This window comes from Mustela nivalis (assembly GCF_964662115.1).
Source record: "Mustela nivalis genome assembly, chromosome: 3".
In the NCBI taxonomy this organism is placed as follows: Eukaryota; Metazoa; Chordata; class Mammalia; order Carnivora; family Mustelidae; genus Mustela; species Mustela nivalis.
In genome coordinates, this window is record NC_139022.1 from 166,808,294 (window position 1) to 166,829,803 (window position 21,510).

The 21,510-nt window shown below is 40.2% G+C and overlaps 1 long non-coding RNA gene across 1 annotated transcript in view; it reads right to left on the minus strand.

Annotated features, from left to right (window-relative positions):
* The window catches only part of LOC309861322, a 168,424-nt gene that overhangs the window by 34,472 nt on the left and 112,442 nt on the right, over window positions 1-21,510 (minus strand). The gene's annotated exons all lie outside the window — the stretch shown is intronic.

The following is a 21,510-nucleotide window of genomic DNA, read 5'->3' on the forward strand; positions in this document are numbered from 1 at the left end:
CCAAAAGTCATAGGGTTGAAGCCCTAACACCTAGAGCCTCAGAATATAACTGTGTTTGGACAGAGACTTTAAAAAAGCAAGGTGGGGACGCCTGAGTGGTTCAGTTGGTTGAGCGTCTGACTCTTCTATTTGGCTCAGGTCATGATCCTGGGATACTGAACTCCACACTCAGCTGGGAATCTGCTTGGGATTCTTATTCTCCCTCTCCTTCTGCCTCCCCCCACCACCTGCTCTCACTCTAGCTCTGTCTTTCTCTCTCTCAAATAAATAAATACTTTTTTTTTTAAAGGTGAGATGGGGGGTCATAAGGATGGGTTCCAATCCAATCTGACTAGTGTCCTTAAAAGAGGCGATTAATACACAGGCACATGTGCGGGAAAGACCTTGTGAAACACAGAGAACAAGGGAAGGAGAGAGGCCTCAGAAAAAACCGCCCTGCTAACATCCTGATCTCAGGCTTCTAGCATCTAGAAATGCAGGAAAACTAATTTCTGTTGATTAATGCACCCTATTTGTGGTATTTGTTATGGTAGCCCTAACAAATTAAAAACACACACTGAAACATGAATCTTTTTTATTAGAAAGGGTGAACATACTGAGTCAATTCTAGAAGTTTCTTCAATAATAATAGTATAATAATATATAAATAATATATAATAATAAACCCAACAAACAAAAAAAGATTTTATAAATAAAATATACTATATCCCGCATCTACTGCAACAAAAATGCTCTAGAACCTACCTTCAAAGACCATCTGATACCTAACCATTGCTCACCACATCCATTGCTATAAACACCAGTGCAGACCATTATCTCTCACCTGGAATACAGACTCTTCATGGACCTGATATAACCCCCTTCAAAGTGTATTCAAAACACATGACCCTTTGAAAACATGTCAGGTCATGTTACTCCGCTGGCTAATACCCTACAATAGCTCCTTAGTCCCCTCCAAGGAAAAGCTAACACCCTTGTAAATGGCCACCAGGACCTACTTGACTTGATCCCAGTTAGAGTTCGCCCCTCATTCCTATGATCCAGCACAATGGATGCCCTTGACTACACTTTTGTTCTAACTTCACTGTCTATCTAGAAGCCTCCCCTCCATTTTATCTGCAGAGCTAAATCCCTCATCTCCTTCAACACTTTGTTCAAATTACCTGGTTTCTGTTTTCTTTCTTTCTTTTTTTTTTTCACCAGCTACCAATGGTTGGCAAAGAAATTAAAAGCACAAAATTTTTGACCTCCCTTTTAATCCTAGCAGCAATGAATACAGAGAAAAAGGTCTTTTGTGAGAACTACAAACAGCTGTCAGACAATCATACTCCCTTCACTCCTTCAAACAATGAACCTGCATATTTGCTCTGGACTCCCAAATAGCTGTCCTTCCTTGCTTGTCCAGCAGGTGCCTTGTTTTTCCTTTAATAAAGGTTAGAGTTCAGGACGGAAGTCAAAAAGAAATTTGGGGACTTATTTTTTTCTCTAAATAAATTTTTAATTAAAAAATATATCTCATATCCTGTTTGGTAGCTAATGTTTCAAGGAAGAAAAAAAATATGTTTACCAAATCCTGGAAAAATTATGAGCCATATTATGATAACTTATTTCTTTTATAGATGATCTAGCTTTGATATAAAGTTTGTCTTGGGTTATATGCCTTTTTTTTACAATAAACATACCTCGTAATCAAACTCTGAATGAAGCAGAGAATATGAGCTTCTAGGTCTACAAAAAGTGCTCTCTCGAGTCTTCAACATAAGCAAGAGCTTTCAAAGGAAATATTTATGAAAACAGTTTTCTTTTGAAAGAGCCAGTGTTGCAAAAATGGCTAGCCAGAATACTAAAGGTGACCCTGATTTCAGATACACGTTTTTATGATCAGATACTTTGTGCCTTTTTTTTTTTTTTTTTTTTTGGACAATACGGTGTTCTGGAAATGGAACTCCTACCTAGGTGTTCCTTCCTGAATTATGAAAGTATTTACCCCTTCCTGAGGAAAGGTAACTCGTGAATGCTTGCCTCTGCAGACCCTCACTCTGAACCATCTAGGTAACCAGCCCTTCCTTGTTAAGAGAAAAGTGGGCTGGTGTGGAGGCAAGGAAGGAAGACTTCTCCTCCTCCCCCAAGTGTGTCTCTAGTTCCCAGGGAAGAAAAGCCTGTATGATTTTATTATTATTTTCTAGATTTCCAGGCAACAGGTCAGAAACCTGATCATGTCACTGTGCCGTATATTTCGGAAATACCCATGATCTCTCTGCCGCTTTCACTTCTCGCAATTGAATCTTGTCCAGCTACAAACCAAGGGAAATGCCTGAAGTTCTGATCGACCTACACAAGAGGTGTGAAACCAGGCAAATTTCCCTATCATTTTCCAGCCAGGAGCTGCTGGACAAATGAACAGTTGGGCAGCCCTGAGAGAAAGGAAAGGTCCCAGAAATATACTCTGAATCCCGAATGGAAAAGTCATGAAGGAAACTCAGCATGCCACTGGGTGTGACAGCCTGGTCCTTTCTCCACAAAGCTGTCTTCTCTCCTCTCTCTCTCTCTCTGAGAAACAGTGAGCTGGCTGTAGGCTGTTTATGTGATTCTCGGTCTATTTCTTTTCACCCCATATCAACTGGTGTTCCAAGATGAAGCCAGGGTCCTTGAACCCCAGTCCACATGAGCTGGGTCATCTGCTCCTCCTGGGCACTGTCCCAGAAAGGAGGCCAGTCTGTGGCCCCTCTTACTGCAGTTCATTCTATCAGCTCCATGAGGACCCTCAGTCCAAGAGGGCACCTGGTGACCAGGGTCTGAAATACACGCATTGTTCCCTTCCTCTCTCTGTGGTCATATTGACTAAAAATCCTTTGTTTCATGAGTCTCTGCCCATGATCCCCAAGAAGCAGACGCAAAGAGGGCACCATCCATTGGAGAGATTCTGGTGGGGGGAGGGGAAGTTACGTCTGAAGAATAAAGAGGAGGGGCGAGGGATCCGGGATGTTTTGGAGAGTCTTCCGGTGAGCTGTGGTTCTCCCACCACTGGAAGATGTGGGAGTTGGTCAGAGGAGTCTCAACCTGCAGCGAGCTCTGAAAACATTTTACCCAAGCTGACAGTGAGCTCCGGAGCAGAGCTTACCCACTGAAGGCCACCTTCATTCTGCAGGAACGAACTGGTGTCCGGCCTGCTCACCCGCCTCCCTGCTGCGGCAGATCTGCTCTAAGGGATTGCTGAGCAACGTCCCTCACGGCCCCCACACAGCCGTCTTCTACCTTGTTATTTGGTTAGCTCTAGAATAACGTTTCCCCACATGAAAGGGAGCAATTCTGTATCTCAGGGAAGAAATAGCAGGCCCGGTATATGGTGTAGGCATGCTGGTAGTGCTTTTTAATTTTGTGGCTGAGAAAATGACTCTTGTTATGAAATAAGAATATCGCATTTCTTTCACACAATTATTGTATTTTAGGGATAAAAGGGGGCTTTAGAAATAGTTGAGTCCATTTCTATATGAGATTCTATATTCTATATGAGATTCTATATGAGATCCGATTTCGTTTGAAAAGGCTTTCTCTCATACCACTCAGCCCCTTATATGAAGGGAGCAGGGTCCTGATTCTTCCAAATCTTTCGCCCCGACCCCAGATACCTACGTGGTATGGTTGGACCGTCCAGATGGACTTCCCAGAGGAGTTCTAGGACTGGAGTTATTTTGGCACGACTCTAGCAGAGGCTGATGTATGGCTTTGATCTCCAGTGGGTCATTCCAGACCCTTCAATGACAAGAAATGACCCCACCTCGTGGAATTTCCCCTAACTATGCATATTTTATTGAGTCAAACTGAACTTATCCTTGCCCGGTCTTGCAAATGCTCATGGTACCTTTCCTTTCCTTCTCCTCCTTCCAGTTAAGATCTACTCTTGTATCATTCCTGTCCACGTTGCTCCATGCACAGCTCAGAATGGCTGGAGTGTTGCATTTTGTTTCCTTTTTTTCTTCTTTTTTTCTTTTTTCTTTTATTTTTTCAGTGTTCCAAAATTCATTATGTATGCACCACACCCAGTGCTCCGTGCAATCCGCGCCCTCCTTAAGACCCACCGCCAGGCCCACCCATCCCCCCACCTTCCTCCCTCCAAAACCCTCAGTTTGTTTCTCAGAGTCCACAGTCTCTCATGGTTTGTCTCTCCCTCCAATTTCCCCCAACCCACTTCTCTTCTCATCTCCCAATGCCTTCCGTGTTATTCCTTATGCTCCACAAATAAGTGAAACCATATGATACTTGACTCTCTCTCCTTGACTTATTTCACTCAGCATAATCTCCTCCAGTCCCATCCGTGTTGATACAAAAGTTGGGTATTCATCCTTTCTGATGGAGGCATCATACTCCATAGTGTATATGGACCACATCTTCTTTATCCATTTGTTTGTTGAAAGGCATCTTGGCTTTCCACAGTTTGGCGAATGTGGACTTGTTGCTATGAGCATTGGGATACATATGGCCCTTCTTTTCACTGCATCTGTATCTTTGGGGTAAATACCCAAGAGTGCAATCACAGGGTCCTAGGGTAGTTCTATTTTTAATTTCATAAGGAATCTCCACACTGTTTTCCAAAGTAGATGCATTTTTGAAATAGCCTAGAGTACATATGTTTTACAAGCACCTTGACCCTCTAAACTTGGCTGCAAGATTTTTTCAAAGTTCAGCAACCTGATTCAAATGACCTAGAAAGCTTTGAAGGGTGGCTTGTTTCTAAGGCACTCTAACACCATATATGTTCAGTACTCCGTAATGAACACTGAAAAGCCCGTTCCTGCTTTTTTTTGGCAGAGGACAATGGGACAATTAGATCATGCATTCTGTTGGCACTGCATCAGAACCAATCCGCTGTCTTAACCTAGGAAAGAAATAGGAACATCATACTCATTGACCTGAGAGCTAGAACATGTGTTCATTTCCAATATTAGATGGGATTCTCACTGCTCATGTAGAGCTCAAGACACCTGTTCATAGAATACTAAGTTTCAGAACAAGGACAAATCATTGCAAAAATCCCCTCCCCAGGACTCACTTGCTTACTTGTCTACTTTAGTCTAATATAGTTATTGAACTTTGAACTTTGCTCTTTCTTCACCAAACCTCCACTTTTTCCTTAAGATTTTTAGGTAGTTGGAAAACTGTTGAGTCCCAACATTTTTTATATTGTATATACATATATGTATACGCATATATATATATAAGTATATATACATATACATACACACATATATGTGTATATACATGTATATATGTGTGTATGTATATGTATATATACCTATACGTGTGTGTGTTTATACATATATGTATATACAGTTTGTATTTTATATGTCCCAACAGTATGAGGTCCCCTAAGTTAGATGTTGTACATATAGTGCAACCCAAGGTCTTGTAACTTCTATCATTCTATAAGTTCCATGAGTGTAAGGGGTTTCTTTGTTTATTGTTGCTCCTTCCACTGTGGAGAAGTGCAACTTAGAGCCAGAAAACTCATCATCATCTTTTCCAGGAGTGATTGTTGGTTGCAGAGTACTTCTAGTCAGATACCTAGATAATGATAACTGGCATGTTATTTGAGGGTTTATTATATTGATAGCTTCTCATATCTTTATACATTTATATTTGTGTAGGTAGATATACATTGATATCTATGGGTACCTATCTAGATATATACATTTATCTATCTATATATCTATCTCACTGTGATACACACGCACACACACGCACAATCGATTCTCATGATTCATAGTTCTTATATTCTATAAAGTCACTACAAACATTAATTAGCAAATACTGAACCCCTGCTCCTGGAGGAAATAGAGCATTAGGTTTCTCCAAGCATCTGGTCGCAACATTTTCATCAACGGATCAATACATTACCTGGTTTCTATTGAAAGATACCTTGTTTAATCTATGCTGTTGGTTCATTAATGTTAAACTCACAGCCAACAGAACTGTAACTCGTGACTGAACAAATGTATCTAACACGCGCATTTTCTCCATAAGGCACATTGCAGCCTCCTTGCGTTTAGGAAGGATGATGTTAGCAGTGGCTTTGGGGACCATTCCAAGTAATAAAATCACCAACCAAAAGCACAGAGGTGTGAAAAATGTGGCATTAAATATGTTGAGAAAAGGATACTTGTTTATCTTATAAAAGCTGAAAGCAGCTTGATCACATTGATCAAGTTCCCTGGGAACATGGGGACCAGGTGACTCAGTGTCCTGCTACTCTCTGTGCATCTGCAAATGGCCTCAAAAGGGCCCAGAGTATTGATTTAGAGATTACAAATAAATTTCAGCAAGTAGGCAAATCCCCGAACACAGAATCCACAAATAGTGAGGGTTGACACTTACATGTATATATACATACACATTTTTATATATCCAGGCACATTTACTTCCTTCCAAAGAATACCGTCCTCCAGTGCTGAAAGTGACCTCATCTTCACCAGCCTAGTCTTTAATGATTTCCTCAAAAAGAAGAAGCAACCTGCTGTGCTGGAAATACATCGAACCAAGATTCAAGAGACCTTGAATTATTGCTTTAGTTCTCACACACCCCGTGAGGCAAGTCTCAAACTCCTGACCCTCATGCTGCTCTTTGCAGAACTGAGGAGAGAATTCCCTTTGGTCCTCCTAAGTTCACCGAATAGTGGTTACATGAACAAGTTCTCTAGACAAAGTTCAAATCCTAACACTGTGGCTCACCAGCTGTATGAACCTAAACCATTTGACCCTCTCTCAGCCTTAATATCCTCATCTATAAAATAAGGATAATAGTAGCGCCCACATCCCGAGCTTTTATGAAGATTAAGTGACAGAATACATAAGGGTGTACAGCACCTGACCCTGAGACAGCCAATGTGTGTCAGAGATGAAGAATAAAAACAACACCAGTAATACGCCTGCCTTGGGACATACAGTGGTTCAGGACTTCATCCCTCTCAGACAAGTCTTGGTTGAATCACACAAAGATCCCCTCTGGCTCTCTCCTTTTCTTGCTTTTATGCCTTCTCAATCCACACATTCAACACACTTTCTTTAAATATATTGGTACAGGGATACCCGGTGGCTCAGTCAGTTAAGCATCTGCCTTCAGCTCAGGGCACGATCCTGGGCTCCTTGCTCAGCGGGGAACCTGCTTCTGCCTCTGCCTGCTGCTCCCCCTGCTTATGCTCTCTGTCTCTCTGACAAATAAATAAAGTCTTTACATACACGTATTAAATAAATAAATTGGTACAGCTAATTAACTCAGAGAATTGAGTCTAAACTAGCTTAGGAGTCATTTTGCCCTTAATGAGTATCTATGCCAGTCTCTACTCTGCTCCCTTCATAACCCAGCTTTAAAGTGTATTCAGAGGGCCTTCTCATTTGTCTTAATGACACGCTCGTAAGGGACTAAACATAGTTCCCAGTTTTAGTTACATGTTCTAACTGCAGAATCTCTGGTTTCTCTGAATACGTAAATAATGGTATGATTAGATTTCAATTACATACATACCAAATATCTACATATAGATTTTAAAAACTTGATCTCTAGAAAAACGTAAATCAACTAAAGAAAATGATGGACCAGGCTGTCACCACTAAAAATTGAATAAAAATGTTAAGTACACCTATGAGCCTTTATTCCATATGTAATTTCTCTACACCTCATATATACTACAAAAATAAGCGATGATTCAACCGCAGTTTTTCATGTGTACTTTGCTTTTATATCAAAATGGTTTTTTTCTTAGAGAACCAAAGTCAGCTAAAGGGACACAGACATTGACAGACAATCATGAGCTTCCTTAATATCCATTTTCTCTCCCATGTGAATATTCACGTGCCAATTTTTCAACTGTGCAATTTTTACAAACTTTATAAACTGATCTCTTTTCTTGTTAGTGGTCATTATTAAATGTTTACAATGCACAGAAAGATTTAAACACCTGCATAACAACCACAAGTAAGCAAAAATCAGAATGTTGGGGAAAAAAAATTAGAATGTTGGTAATAAATTGAGCCCCACCCCATGAGGTCCTTCCCTCTCAACAAGACAGGAATCTGCAAAAGGTTAATATAAATTGTCCCCTTATAAAGATCAGGAAATATAATTTGATGATCAGGAACTTGCCTGACGTTGTAATGAGGTCAACAAACATATGTCAAAGGAAATAGAGGGTAATATAGGGAAATGAACTGGTTAGACAAGCCATGAGTAGGGTAGTCTAGAGCATAATGAGAGAAATAAGGCTTTAAGTAAGAATAGGCAAGTCTTCATAATGGGTAACGTATGTTATTACTTCATACGATGTATATTTATTTCCCAAATTATAACCATGTGGAAAGATGGCAAGGCCAGAAAAACACGGGGCTTCGGATCTAAAAACCTGGGTTTAAATATCTGCTCTTACTTACTAATCAAATGTGAGGTTGAGAATGAGTCGGAAAAATGCTAAAATGTATCCGTTGGAATTCAGCTGCCAATAGGAGCTAGATGAGGAAACCAGAAGTGAGTAGTTCCAAATGTGGCAAGATAACAAGGTAACCTCAGAGGTGTGGATTCATTTCTTTTTCCTTTCCTTCCTTCCATCCTTCTGATTTTGTCTCTGTCTTCCACCATCCTAAATAAGATGGCCCTTTGTCCTTCGGCTTTTTGTCTCACGCCCCCAGTAAAGATGGCTACCACAAGTTCAACTATCATTTTCAAATACAACCACCTTCAAGGCAGGAAGACAGAAGGGACAAAACCAGGGAGCTCTCCTCTTGTACTAGCCCCTTCATGGGAAAACAAAATCTTTTCTCGAGGATACCGAGAGGAATTCAAATATCTCATTGAAAAGAACACATCACTCTCCCACGTGGTTACCTTCACAGAGAGGGTAATCATCTGTCAATCCTCAAGAACTTTTCAAGGAAGGAGAGTGAATGATTCAATTGCCTGATACTCAAGTAATATTGTGCATCAAGGATATATCTTGTCATAAATATAAGGTAATGTTAATTTATGTAATTATATTGATTTATGATCTCTCTATACATGTACACATACAGTCAAACAAAATAACTGGGATCCTTGTGCCCTTTCTGCAGCTCAGTGGAACAAAGTAGAGAGGATCAAAGGGAGCTTTCTACCCTTCTCAAGGAAACAAAAAGAATGAGGTATTTTAAGATTACATTAAAAATTAATTTGCTAATAAAAAATTACTCTTAAGTGTTCCTTAGACTTTGTACCTGTACTTAAAAATAATAAAACTATAAATGTAATAATCACAATTTTAGTCATGTAGGTCTTCTCAAAATTTTTAACAATCACTGGAGTTTTACTATACCTACAATTAAAGCCACTTTTAGCTTTATTTTTAAAACTCATTAAATGTTTCCATTGTTACTTTTAATATTTCTTAGAGGAAATGTATAATCCTTTACAAAAGTAATTTGGGCTGTAACCTAAACTTTTTTCTCATTCCAACTCAGACTGTTGCTATGAGGGAAATTGATACAAATTATCAAAAAGGTAAATAACTAATAAGCTCAATTTCTTCTTGGAATGAGTAAAATTCTCTTCATTTTACAAAAGAGAAAAATTATACACCTCTGCCAGGAGTCACAGAGGTACACAGAGATTAGTCTAAGTAGTGACTAAAGACCATTTATAAAAAAATATGAGACCCAAAAAAGAGAAAACAGAAAGATGGGTAAAGACAAATTGTTAGTTGCATTAAACATCAAATAAACAAAGAAATATATGAAAAGAAAACTCAACAACTAGGCAAAGTAATTCAGGGGTGATGAATGCCATATTGCTTAAGGATCAATGACTATACTTCTAAAATATCTACCACATTCTAAGATTTAAGAACAAAAATTAAACACAGGTTAGATTAAGCAATGGCTGACAGTGATTAATGATTAATGATCTCTCATAGAAATTGATTTATTTACAATACTACACATTTGTCTTTTAAGATAACATATTATAATGTTGCTATAAAGAGGGACTCATTTTTTGTTGGTTTTTAAAGGAAAAATATCAGTTAAGCATTAAAATAATCTTAGTAACACTCCACACCCACTGGAATATAAGCTCCATGAGAAGAGGGAAAAGTTTTCTAATTTGTTCCCTTTTATACCTCCTGCATATAACACACAATAGTGCTTAGTAAATATTGGTAAAGGATGGAATGTCCATGAAATTATGAAATGCAACTTATATCATTTACTTGAGGGTAAATCGATGGAAATAAACTTTCATTGCTAGGATTGGAGATATTAACATGTAAAGGACCATTGCAAATATCCCAGTAGTCCAGGAAAAGTGCCAAAAGTTGTGAGTCATCAGAGTCTGTTTCTCCAAAGAATAGTCATAGTTCTTTACGCAATGTTAAGTAACCATTTACTGAGCAGCTACTACCTGATATTTTCAGGATCATTATAGAGAAATTTCATAGAGTCTCTTTCCTTAAATTTTGACGTAACTCAACTGAGAGGAGAAAACGGGGCCTCCCACTCCACTTTCATTTACATAGAATTTAGGAGAAAAAGAGTCTCCCTGCTACCTTTCCTCTTCTCCTCCAAACCACACCCTCCCCCACCTGGAAATAAAAATGGTTGAGCTTTATCAAGCTCTTCCATCACGCTCCTGTCTCCCTTAGTTACTGGTTGAGAATTTGGATTTCTAGCTGCCAGTTCTTCTTTTCTACCTCTATTCCCAAAAACACTGCGTATGACATCCATGTCTTATGATAGATGATTGAACTCATATCTGTATTGAACACTTAATACCACTGATCTCTTATACTGCAAAGATTGTTCTCTCTAAACCCAACTTGGTCACCCCATTTCAATGCAACCACAGGGTTTTTTCTTACTCCCAAATATTTAACTTTAATTTGCCCTCCGTTTCTACCTCTAGGCTCAAACTTCTTCACTATTCTGCCCTAAATTTTAAAACCTCATTTCAGCTCTCATCTTGGCTCATAGAGCCCTCTGCAATCCGTCCACCACCTGCTTATCTTTCGTCCTTCTTACCACACACAAATTGGCTTTCTTCTTTGCAGACATGGCAGAATACTTGTGTTTCCAATGTGGTTTCAAGCTTGTTAAGTGGTGTACCTTCTGCCCTGCTTTTTCTCCTTTAGTTTACTCCTGCTCAGTACCCCAAAACTGATCTTGAAGTATTCCTGTGAAAAGCCTTTCCATGTCCCACCTGCCCAACCTAGTTTATTTGCTCTCCCTCCTGGTTCCTAGAACATCTTTGTATAACTCTTGCATACCATTCCTAAGACCGGAAGCTCAATTTGCTTCCATATGTAATTGCAACATCTAAGAGAATGTTAGGAAGACAGTCACTAATTCAAGCCTTGAGGATGCTTTCCATAAAATGTTGAGAACTGACACTAGAAAAACTAGAGAAACTAGAAAATAGCACTAGCTCCCTGTTTACATTTTTCCTACAATAGCTTTATATTGGTCTGCCAACAGCTTTAGGTATTATTTTCCTCTGACAAATGATTACATTGTATTCTCTTACTGAAGACAATCATTGTGTTGTTACTGCACCGTGGTGACAGACAACATTTAAAAGTTGAATAAAGTTGATCAATTAAGGATAAGCTTTCAAACTGAAAGGCAGAAGGGGGAAATGGAAGGAAGTAAACATTCCTATAAACTTTACATGCCAACAAACATAATTATTTCTGTTTCAAAGGGGGTTCTGTTCTCCAGTTGGTTAAAGTTTTAGCTGTCAATCAAATTATTTAAAACAAGAAATTCGATCTTGGCTTCATTTCCATACCAGAAACAAAACAGGTCTTCAGAATGATCATATGATAATATAAGAAAAAAAGAATTTATCAATATCACCCAACCCACATGTAACAACAGCACTGTTATTAAATAGATATTACACCCGAATATGGGTGATTCCTGCCATGCGAGCATTAGTACTTTAAAAGAGAATTATAGGTAGTACACATAACATGTGGAGTTCTCTGTGTAGCCCATCCCCTTTTACAATCACCACTAGTACTCCAGTGGTCAAAGATCAGAGTTGTAACTCAATCTGGGCCATTAACTATGGAATCCCAGGTTAGTCGATTAACCCTCTGGGTCTCAGTTTCCTCATTTGTAAAATGAGAAGGGATTAGATGAGTAATATTTCAAACATTTTGTTAATGGACAGAATGCCCTTCTTTTTCCCAAAGGAAATCTTAGTGAGAATTCTAATATAGAAAGTCTAAAACATAACAGCTCTGATAAAGGCAAGATGAAGATTCGGCCTTCCCTTTCTTCCTCCAGGCACACCCCAGAGCTCTGAGACCAAGAGTGAAAAAACTAGTAGCACGGGATGACCTTTTGGGTCTTTTCCAACAATTCTGGCATGTCCTTGGGTGGTATGGTGAGCAATGATAAAACCAGGGCAGGTCTGCTAAGCTGAGCATTCACTGCAGGCACCCCAATACATTTCTCCTACTTCTGACTCAAAGTGGAATGGGAGATTGGTCCCAAAGTGGCCTGGGAAGAATCTCTCCACACCAACATGACTATGAGGTTGATTCCTCCAAAGCCATTTCTGAAGATTACCTGCCCTGCTCCTCCAAAATTTCCCCCACTGGCACTGTGGCTAGAGCCCATGTGGCCTCATACTCCTTCACCCTGAGGCTCTCAACACCTGAGACAGATGGCTCAGATTCCAGAAACCTAGATCATTGGCAACAGGGGTCTCAGATTCCTCCAGAACAATGGAAGAAACCTTACAACAAACGACCCTGTGGGCCCTTTACAACCTGGAATTTCTAGCTCTGCTTCTCTATCTTGCTCAATTAAAATAACCCAGGGCTTGGCTTTTGCTCTCGCCCACATCCAAAGATCCAGCTCAGGGGACACTCAATTTCTTTAACTCTCAACCCCTAAGACAAGGTGGCAAAGTGCTTTCAAAATGAGCTCTGAATTTGGCTATTTTTAAGTCTTTGAGAAAAAAGAGAGAAAGAGAAAACGTCACTTGGCTACTTCCACAACTTGTTTTAAAATTTGCAAAGGAATTCCCATAGAACACTTGCAGCTGAAAGAATCCATTAGCCCACAAGATGCTCCCAGTCCGCAGCCAGTGCCACACGGATGGCCTATTATGTTCCTTCAGTGTTTGAGCATCCCAAGCATGTGCTTTATAAGCCTGTATTTTAAGAGTGAGAGAAGCCAGGTGTGTACTCCAGGGGCCTCCTGGGTGATCTCCATCCAGCCCCACCACAATGGCCTTGATCTTCTGCAGTTTCTCTTGCTCCTTCAGAACAGTCCCTGGGGACTCAGCAATCTCTCTCTCCCTTTCTCTCTCTCTCTCCCTCTCTCTATGTCCAATGGGACCAGAGATGAGAAGATGGTGAACTCCAGGTCCTGGACTTCCTGTTCTAATGAGGTTTTGGTGGTGCCCATTTAGTTAGTAAACAGGTAGGGGGACAGTCATCATACTGGTCAAGACTATGAGGTAACGGGCTCTGACTCACTGACTTCCCCCTTGCTACCAAGGCCGCTCACCACAGACATGCACTGCCCCGTGGGGATGGAGGTTGTGCTTATCAATAAGACATGAGCACAGAAAGCCCTGAAAAGGTTTAAGCCGACCTGAGATGGGGGAAGGGAGGGAGAATGGGATGAGTGACATGATGAGGTGTATCAGATAAAGCAGGTTTCTCAGAACCTGCATTCTACTAAGAGTTTTCATTACGTGACACAAACCGACTTTTCTCCTACTCGTTCCTCCACCTTCTGAGTAGATTTCATACTTAGACATCCTGAAACAGGAAGAGTAACAAATACAGTCCTTTCTGGAAAAAGGCAGGGGAGGGGGAAGAAGAAATGTGTGTGTGTGAATGTGTCTGAGAGTGTGTGCAAGTGTATATAGGTAAAAGGGAGCACAATGTGTATGTGGGTGGGTTGTGGGTGTGTGTATGTGTTTTAAGACATCTTCATTATTGTTCTTTTCATTCTGTAATGTTTGTCTCACAAACTGCCCACACTGCATTGATGATAATTTCAATGCCATAATTTCTTTTTCTTTGAAATTTAATTTTCAATCCTTTTATCTCAATAGTAAGGTACAATTTTCGCATCAATTTGCCAATGTCTCGAGGAATCAGTAGATCTGTAGAACACAGTCACGGATCCCCTAATTTAACCCTTTTACCAAACTTTTAAACATTTCACTTATTCCAAACTTTTGTTTCTTCTTTAGTAAAATATGCAAGCATAATTCAAATGTTTCTGGTAGCTAAAGATCATAATTAGGAGTGTGTTTTATCCTGCTATAATATAATCCACTCCCAATGGGCCAAGATGTATAGGTGGGTGAGTTTCTACACAGCAAAATGGTTCAGGTTTCCTTCCACCCAGACCTGGCAACTGCTCTTGACCCCCATCGTGGCCCAAAAATGGTCATGTCCACTGTGGGTCAGTCGCTACCCCTGCACCTCTCCATCAGGCTATACCTACCTTATCTGAGGCTATTTTGCGTTGTTTCATTTTAGTCTACTTGGGCTCTCTCTTCTAAGCTTCTTCCCCTGTCCTTTTGTTCTTTCAGCTTTCCAGCTGGTCTCAGAACATGCTGTTTGGTTCTGCTCAGGTAAGTGACCATCTCGCTACGCTGAGGTTCTCGGTACTTTTTTCTAATTTATCGCAGCTCATTTTGCTGTTGGAAATGCTCTCTTCTCCCTGGATACCTTCTGACTTAAGGGTTGGTGTCATTGTGAGAATAGGAGATTGCCCGCAAATTGCCCTCGAGATGATCCAGACGGCAGTACTTTCCAAAGAAGAGATAAGGACTTGGCAGTTAGACAAATCAGAGCTGGAGCCTCTTTCCTTAAAAATACACTAACCGCAGAAAGAAACGGGATAGGCACACTTGGGGATGAATTAGAATTTTTGCCCTAAAATGAAAAGCCTAATACGGAATAGGAAAAATGAATTCTACCAAACGTAGGTGACCCAACCCTGAAAGTTGCCTCTGGGCCCCTAACCAGTAACCTCGATGGAACAGTGATGGACACAGAGTCCCTCCTCCAATGGTCTCCCACTTCGACCAGACTGTGTTCTACTCCCTGGTAAGGGGATGCGTTCTTCTCCTTCCCAACCCATCCCTATGTCTTCCTTTGAAGGAGGAACAGCACAGGGCCTGCTTTACCTTCCGCACCCCTCAAGGGACCCAACCTGCGTTTGACAACAGTGTGTTGAAAATAGACAAAAGTGTCAAGTTTTCACTGGCCTGTTCATACCCCCAAGATACCTTCTTAGGGAAATGTTAGTTTCAATTACATTGGAATTAAACTTTAAGGGGGGGGGGGGGTACACCTATGAGTTGTTGGTTCATTTCCACATTTCAGTTCCTTTAAATGCTAAAGAGATATAATGGTAGTTCTGTTTCCCTAGATTATCATCAGGCATGCCTAAGAAATTAGCTGAATGAATATTCTGGAAAAGGACTAGTATAGGATAATACCTTTCTAGGAGTTAAATTTCAGATAACTTTAATGACTATAACCACCTACCACCTATTTTCTCCACCTCCCCAGGCCATCACTTAAGTAATTCTTTCATAGAAAATGAACACATTCTGGTGTGTGAATGAGTTGAGAAACATTTGCCATAGCCCGCTAGGGGCCAGGCCCAGCTGTATGGAATTATCCACACCCTCACCCTCCTGGGGCTGTGAGCAGTCCATGGAGCGGGCTTAATGCCACCAGAGGCTGAGACAGGGAAAGGCAGGAGCTTGACTCATAGACAAAATGCACAAACCCCTTTCAACTCAATTGCTAAATAAACAACCACATTTCACACTACCTGGAAAGGTAATGTCGTTTTGCCAGAAAAGGAAAAAAAAAATGCTGTTGCCCCCCCGCTAACCAGACCAGAAGGCAGAGCTGAATGCTTCAGCTACTGGTTCCCCCATTATGAAGTGGGCAGGAATTTGACAACCAAAACTGACATTGGTTTATCATTGCAACAGGACCAGTAGATGAGAAGCTCTGAAGATTTTGGAAGGCAAACAAAACCTTCCCTCTATATCATCAGAATTATATCAACAGGATCCACACTACGAAACAATCTTAAATGAACAGTTAGTAGCAGTGTCTAATTGCAAAGGGGTTTAGTAAAAGAGAAGTTTCAGATTCCTTCTGGAGTCCGTGACCAAGACAAAGCTTTCTAACCAACCAGGCTCTGAGCCACACAAGCTGGGTTGGTTGTTCAATGATCTATTCTACTGGCTTGCTAGGGGTACTGTAACAAAGCTTCACTAACTGGGTGGCTTGAAACAATGGAAATATACAGTCTCACAGGTCTGCCAATTGAGATTTCAAGGTCAAGGTCTTGGTGGGGTTGGTTCCTCTAAGGCTGTGAGAAAGAATCTGTTCTATGCCTCTTGCCTCACTTCTGTGTATTTGCTGGCAGTCTTTGGTGTTGGTGCTGGTAGAAGCATTGCCCAATCTCTACGTTATTCTTCCCATGACATTCTCTCTGTGCTTGTGTCTCTGTGACCAACTTGACCCTTTTTTCAATTGGGCCACCAGTCATATAAGATTAGGACTTACCCTCATGATCCCAACTTAAAAATTACAAACCTGTAAAGACTGTTTCCAAATAAGATCACATACTGAAGTTCTGGGGGTTAAGGTTTCAACAGATGGATTTTGGAAGGATAGAAATCAATCCTTAACATGTGCTTTAAGGACAGATGCTAAGGTCCCAGGGAGGGGGCAGTGATGCAAATCCTGCTAGAGACGGATATGTCAGCCAGCCACTGAGCACGCAGAGACATGGTTGAACTGAGACTTACGTGCACCTGTGTGGACTGTGCCAAACCCAGGCTTTGACCTAAAAATCAATGAGTTTATTATATTTCATATTTAGAATTCAGCATCATTTCATCTAACGAGGAAAACACACCCAAAAAGTACGTGCAAATCTCCCTACATTCGCCTCTGCCATAATCCTGCGTAGGTCAATATGGTTGGATGTTTTAGACAAAAGATTCAAGAGTATCAGCATAGCATCAGAAACACACTCTTCACTCAGGATGGAGATAAATTAGGAAGCATTTAGGTGTAGTATTCCCTTTCTTCACACAAAATCCTTAGATGAAATACATTATCAAAATAGATTTCAAATTCCATGTGCTATGGTGAGTGCTGTGAAGTGTGTAAAGTTGGCGATTCACAGACCTGTACCCCTCGGGCTAATAATACATTATATGTTCATAAAAAAATATTAAAAAATTAATTAAAAAAATAGATTTCAAATTCCAAAGAATATATGTAAATATACTCTCCTCCAGGAGGCGGAGCTTAATCCTTTCACTCTGCCAAGTGTGGGCTGAACTTAGTGACTCATTTCCAAAGAAAGCAGAAAATAGTAACTTTGCAGAGTAGAAATCTGGTAAGCATGATCTTAACCAAATGATCAAGTTAACATCCCCAATGAGAAATCACATGGGCACCATGTAACTCTGATACTTTGTGAGGAGAAGGGCATTTCCTCTCTGTGGTTTTCTGCCCCCAAGTCTACAACCTAGTCTAATCATGAGAGAAACATCAGAGAAACCCAAATAGAGGAACATTCTATAAAATAACTGACTGACACTCTCAAAACTGTGAAGTTAATGAAAGACAAGAGAAGATTGAGAAACCATCACAGAACAGAGAACACAAAGGAGACATGACAACTAAACTACAACAGGGTGTCCTGGCCGAGATCCTGGAGCAGAAAGGGGCCATTAGGGAAAGACTGGAAGAATTTCAAAATAGACTGGAATTTAGTTAATAGGAATGGAGCAATGCTGCTTACTTAGTTTAACAAATATGCTACAGCAGTGTGAGACAATAGAAGGGGAAGTCGAAGTTAGAGGAAGAATATATGAGACTATACTATCTATCTTTGTAACTTCTCTGTAAACCCCAAATTATTCAAAAATTAAAAGTTGGCTACAAAAATATAAATGTACTGATATGCATCATTATGAAGCAGAACATCAAGCCTTATTTCTTCCAATATTCATAAAGCCTAATCTAAAACCATATTTAAAACTCTGTATATAATACATGTCCTGAAATGCAGTCCTTCAAACTTGAGCAGAAAGTAACGGCATGCTGTTATTTGTTTACGTAATCAAGACTTAAAAGTTTCTTTGTGTCCCAGAATGTTAAAGGTCCCTTGACCATGCCATATAGGATTTTCCATGACACAAAATATACTGCAACTCCTTGCTCATGAAACTGAAGCTTTTTCTTGAGATATTTCAAAAAGGTATCTTCTATCCCATGTCAACGTTATTCATTCTGAACCAAACAAAAACCATTCTAGTGCATTTCTAAGTGTGGTTTTCTGCCCCAGATCCTGAAAGAATCTTATCGAATGACTTATCAACTTCGGGAGAAGGAATCTGACTTAGAGTTTGCATGGATTTTTCCCTTGAATGTCTGGTAGTCATTTTTCTCACAGTGACTCAAAATTTAAAGCTCTAGTTGTTTAGATTCAGTAGAACATTTTGTTTACACATATACAAAGAACACTACATAAAAATAATTTATCTCAAAGTTCATGGAATTTTAAAAAAATAAATAAATAAAGCAGACATCCTCTGCAAAGTCACTGTGTCAACAACTAACATAGCATCGTGCTCAGACCCGAGGGGAAAAGAGCTTTTATGCTGAAGCAATATAGAGAGAAAAAAAAAAAAAAAAAAAAAAGCCCCCTGTAGATAGTCTACCCTCTTGTCTGTGCCATGTAACATACAGTCCAGTTGCCTCTTTGGGACCTTGAACTTGCTTCCTTCAACCCAGCCCTTCATCCACAACTATTAATAAAGTAGAAAGAGAACCCTCTTTATGCCCTCACCAACACTAGCTAATGTAGGTAACTGAGACACTTCTGACCCAGACTACAAATAAGGCAAGTTATGGCTCTAGATGTTCCGTCTCCTTCCTAATCAGTAAAACTCACCTACCATTCCCTGGGGTGTCTTCTGCATTTCTCATTGTAAATTATCATTTTGTAAACAAATATTTGAATGCAGGATCCTGTTTCATAGCCCTTCGCTCACATCATGGCTCCAAAATACTTCCACACATACTTTAAAATAGTTATCCATGTTACCAAAACCAGAAAACTTCACAGGGTCCTGTAAAACTGCCTTCTATCTCCACCTTCCAAACATCCAACAAATAGTTGTATATTGAGCCCCCAAAATGTTTGAGATTCTGTCCACATATAAATGCTTCCAAAAAAAAAAAAAGTCTACTTCCTATTTTCATCGAATTATGTTTCTTCTCATAATTTGCTAGGTCTCTGATAAGTAGAATAATACGTCTCACCCACCCAAAGATGTCCATGTCCTAATCCTCACAATCAGTGAATATTTTAGGTTATTTGGCAAGAGGGAATTACTGTTGCAGGTGAAATTAATGTTACTAGTCAGCTGACTTTAAGAAGAATATCCTGAATTATTCAGGTGAGCCCAATGTCATCACAAAAGTCCTTAAATGGGGAAGAAGGAGGTAGGACAGTCAAAAACAGATCATCGTATGGTCAAGTCTCAGCTGGCTATTACTGACTTCGAAGGTAGAGGAAAGGGCCATGAACCAAGGGATGTGAACAGCCTCTAGAAGCTGGAAAAGCAAGGAAACAGATTCTCCCCTAGAACTTCCAGAAAAGAGTGAACCCTGACAATACCTTGATTTTTAGCCCTTTGAGAATCATTCTAGACTTTAGAATTCCAGAGCTGTGTGATAATTAATTTGTGCCATTGTAAGCCACGAAGTTTGTGATAGTTTGCTATAGAAGTGTTAGAAAACTGATAGATACTAATTGTAATCATTATAAAGTTCTATTTCATTCACTGAAGTATCTCTTTTTCCTCCAAATTAATCATTGTATTTTCTTCTCGACTCTTTTCTTTCATGTTGGTAATTTTCCTTAAATGTCTCAGATCTTTTGTTTCCTCATTATAAATAGAAATATAGCCTGACAATATGATGGGGAAGTTCTGCTTCCCCATCAGTCTTCTCCCCTAATGGGCAGGGTTGAATCTATGCTCAGTGCACATGGCCAAGAAGTAGCAATGGAAAAGTCCTCTTTAGAGTGCAAGCATGACCACTCACCATCTCTGTGGTAGAATATCCACAAAAATGATCACCAACAATCTCCTTTCCATGTCCGTGAATGCTGGATTAGTCAGAGTTCTCCACAGAAACAGAACAAACTGTGTGTGTGTGTGTGTGTGTGTGTGTGTGTGTGTGTGTGTGTGTGTAAGAGAGAGAGAGAGAGTGAGAACGGGAAGGGGGGTGAATTTATTATAAGAAATTAGCGCACATAGTTTAGAGGTTGTAAAGCCCCCAAGATCTGCAGTTTCTGGCAAGCCAGAAACCCAGAAAAGCTGATGTATAGTTCTGGTCTAAGCCCCAAATCTTGAGCAGCAGGAAAGCAAAAGCTATCTCTTCCAATCCAAAATCCAGGAGACTCAAGACTCAGGACAAGCTGATATTTCAGTCTGAGTCCAAAGGCCAGAAAAGACCAATCCAGCTCAATAGTCAGGAAGAAAGAGTTCTCTTTTTTCCACCTGTTTTGTTCTTTTGGGGCCTTCAACTGATTAGATGAGACCCACCTACATAAAGGAGGGCAACCTGTTTCACTCAGTTGACCAATTCAAATGTTAATCTTATTCAGAAACACCCTCACAAATATACCTAGAGTAGTGTTTGGCCAAATGTATGGTACCCCTTGATTCAATCAAGTTGACACATAAAATTAATATTCACACAGGATCCTGCCATTCCTCATATCAATGGTCTCTTTTTCCTCTCCTTCAACCTGGCCTAGCCCTGTGACTTGCTTTGACTAATGGAATAGGGTCAAAATGATGCTGGGTGATTTAAGGGACCTTGCATCTCCTGTACAGTTACCATGATAGAATCCATCATAGCTGCCTTCATAAAGAATCTTGGGTTAGACTATAGAATGATGAGAGAAGGTGTAACAAGAGAGAGTCCCAGAGAGCCCCCAGACATAGCAAGCACTTGAGTTAAATCACCAGATATGTGAGGGAATCCATCTTGGATGCTTCACTCCCAACAGACTGTCATTAAATGAGTAACCCAGACAATACCACAGCAAGGAAGAAAACACCCAACAGAGCCCTCCAACCCACATATTCCTGAGAAAAAGTAAAATGTTGTTTTAAGCCACTAAGTTCTTAGGTTCTTTGTTATTCAGCCATAAACCATGAATATCTGAAAGAAACATGTCTTGCACATCAGCCTTCAGCTAGGAATGCCCACTGAACAACCTCCACCAGTTTTTTGGAGAACGATCTTATTCTGGTTTTATCTGGGCACCACCTGCTAAGGTTGTGTAGTCAAGCTACCCACCAAAGGGTAGAATTGCCCTGAGCAAGGGTGGTCGAAGGCCCCTGGCATCTCACCCTTCACTATAACATCTCTGCAATAGCTTTGCTTTCCCCTTTCT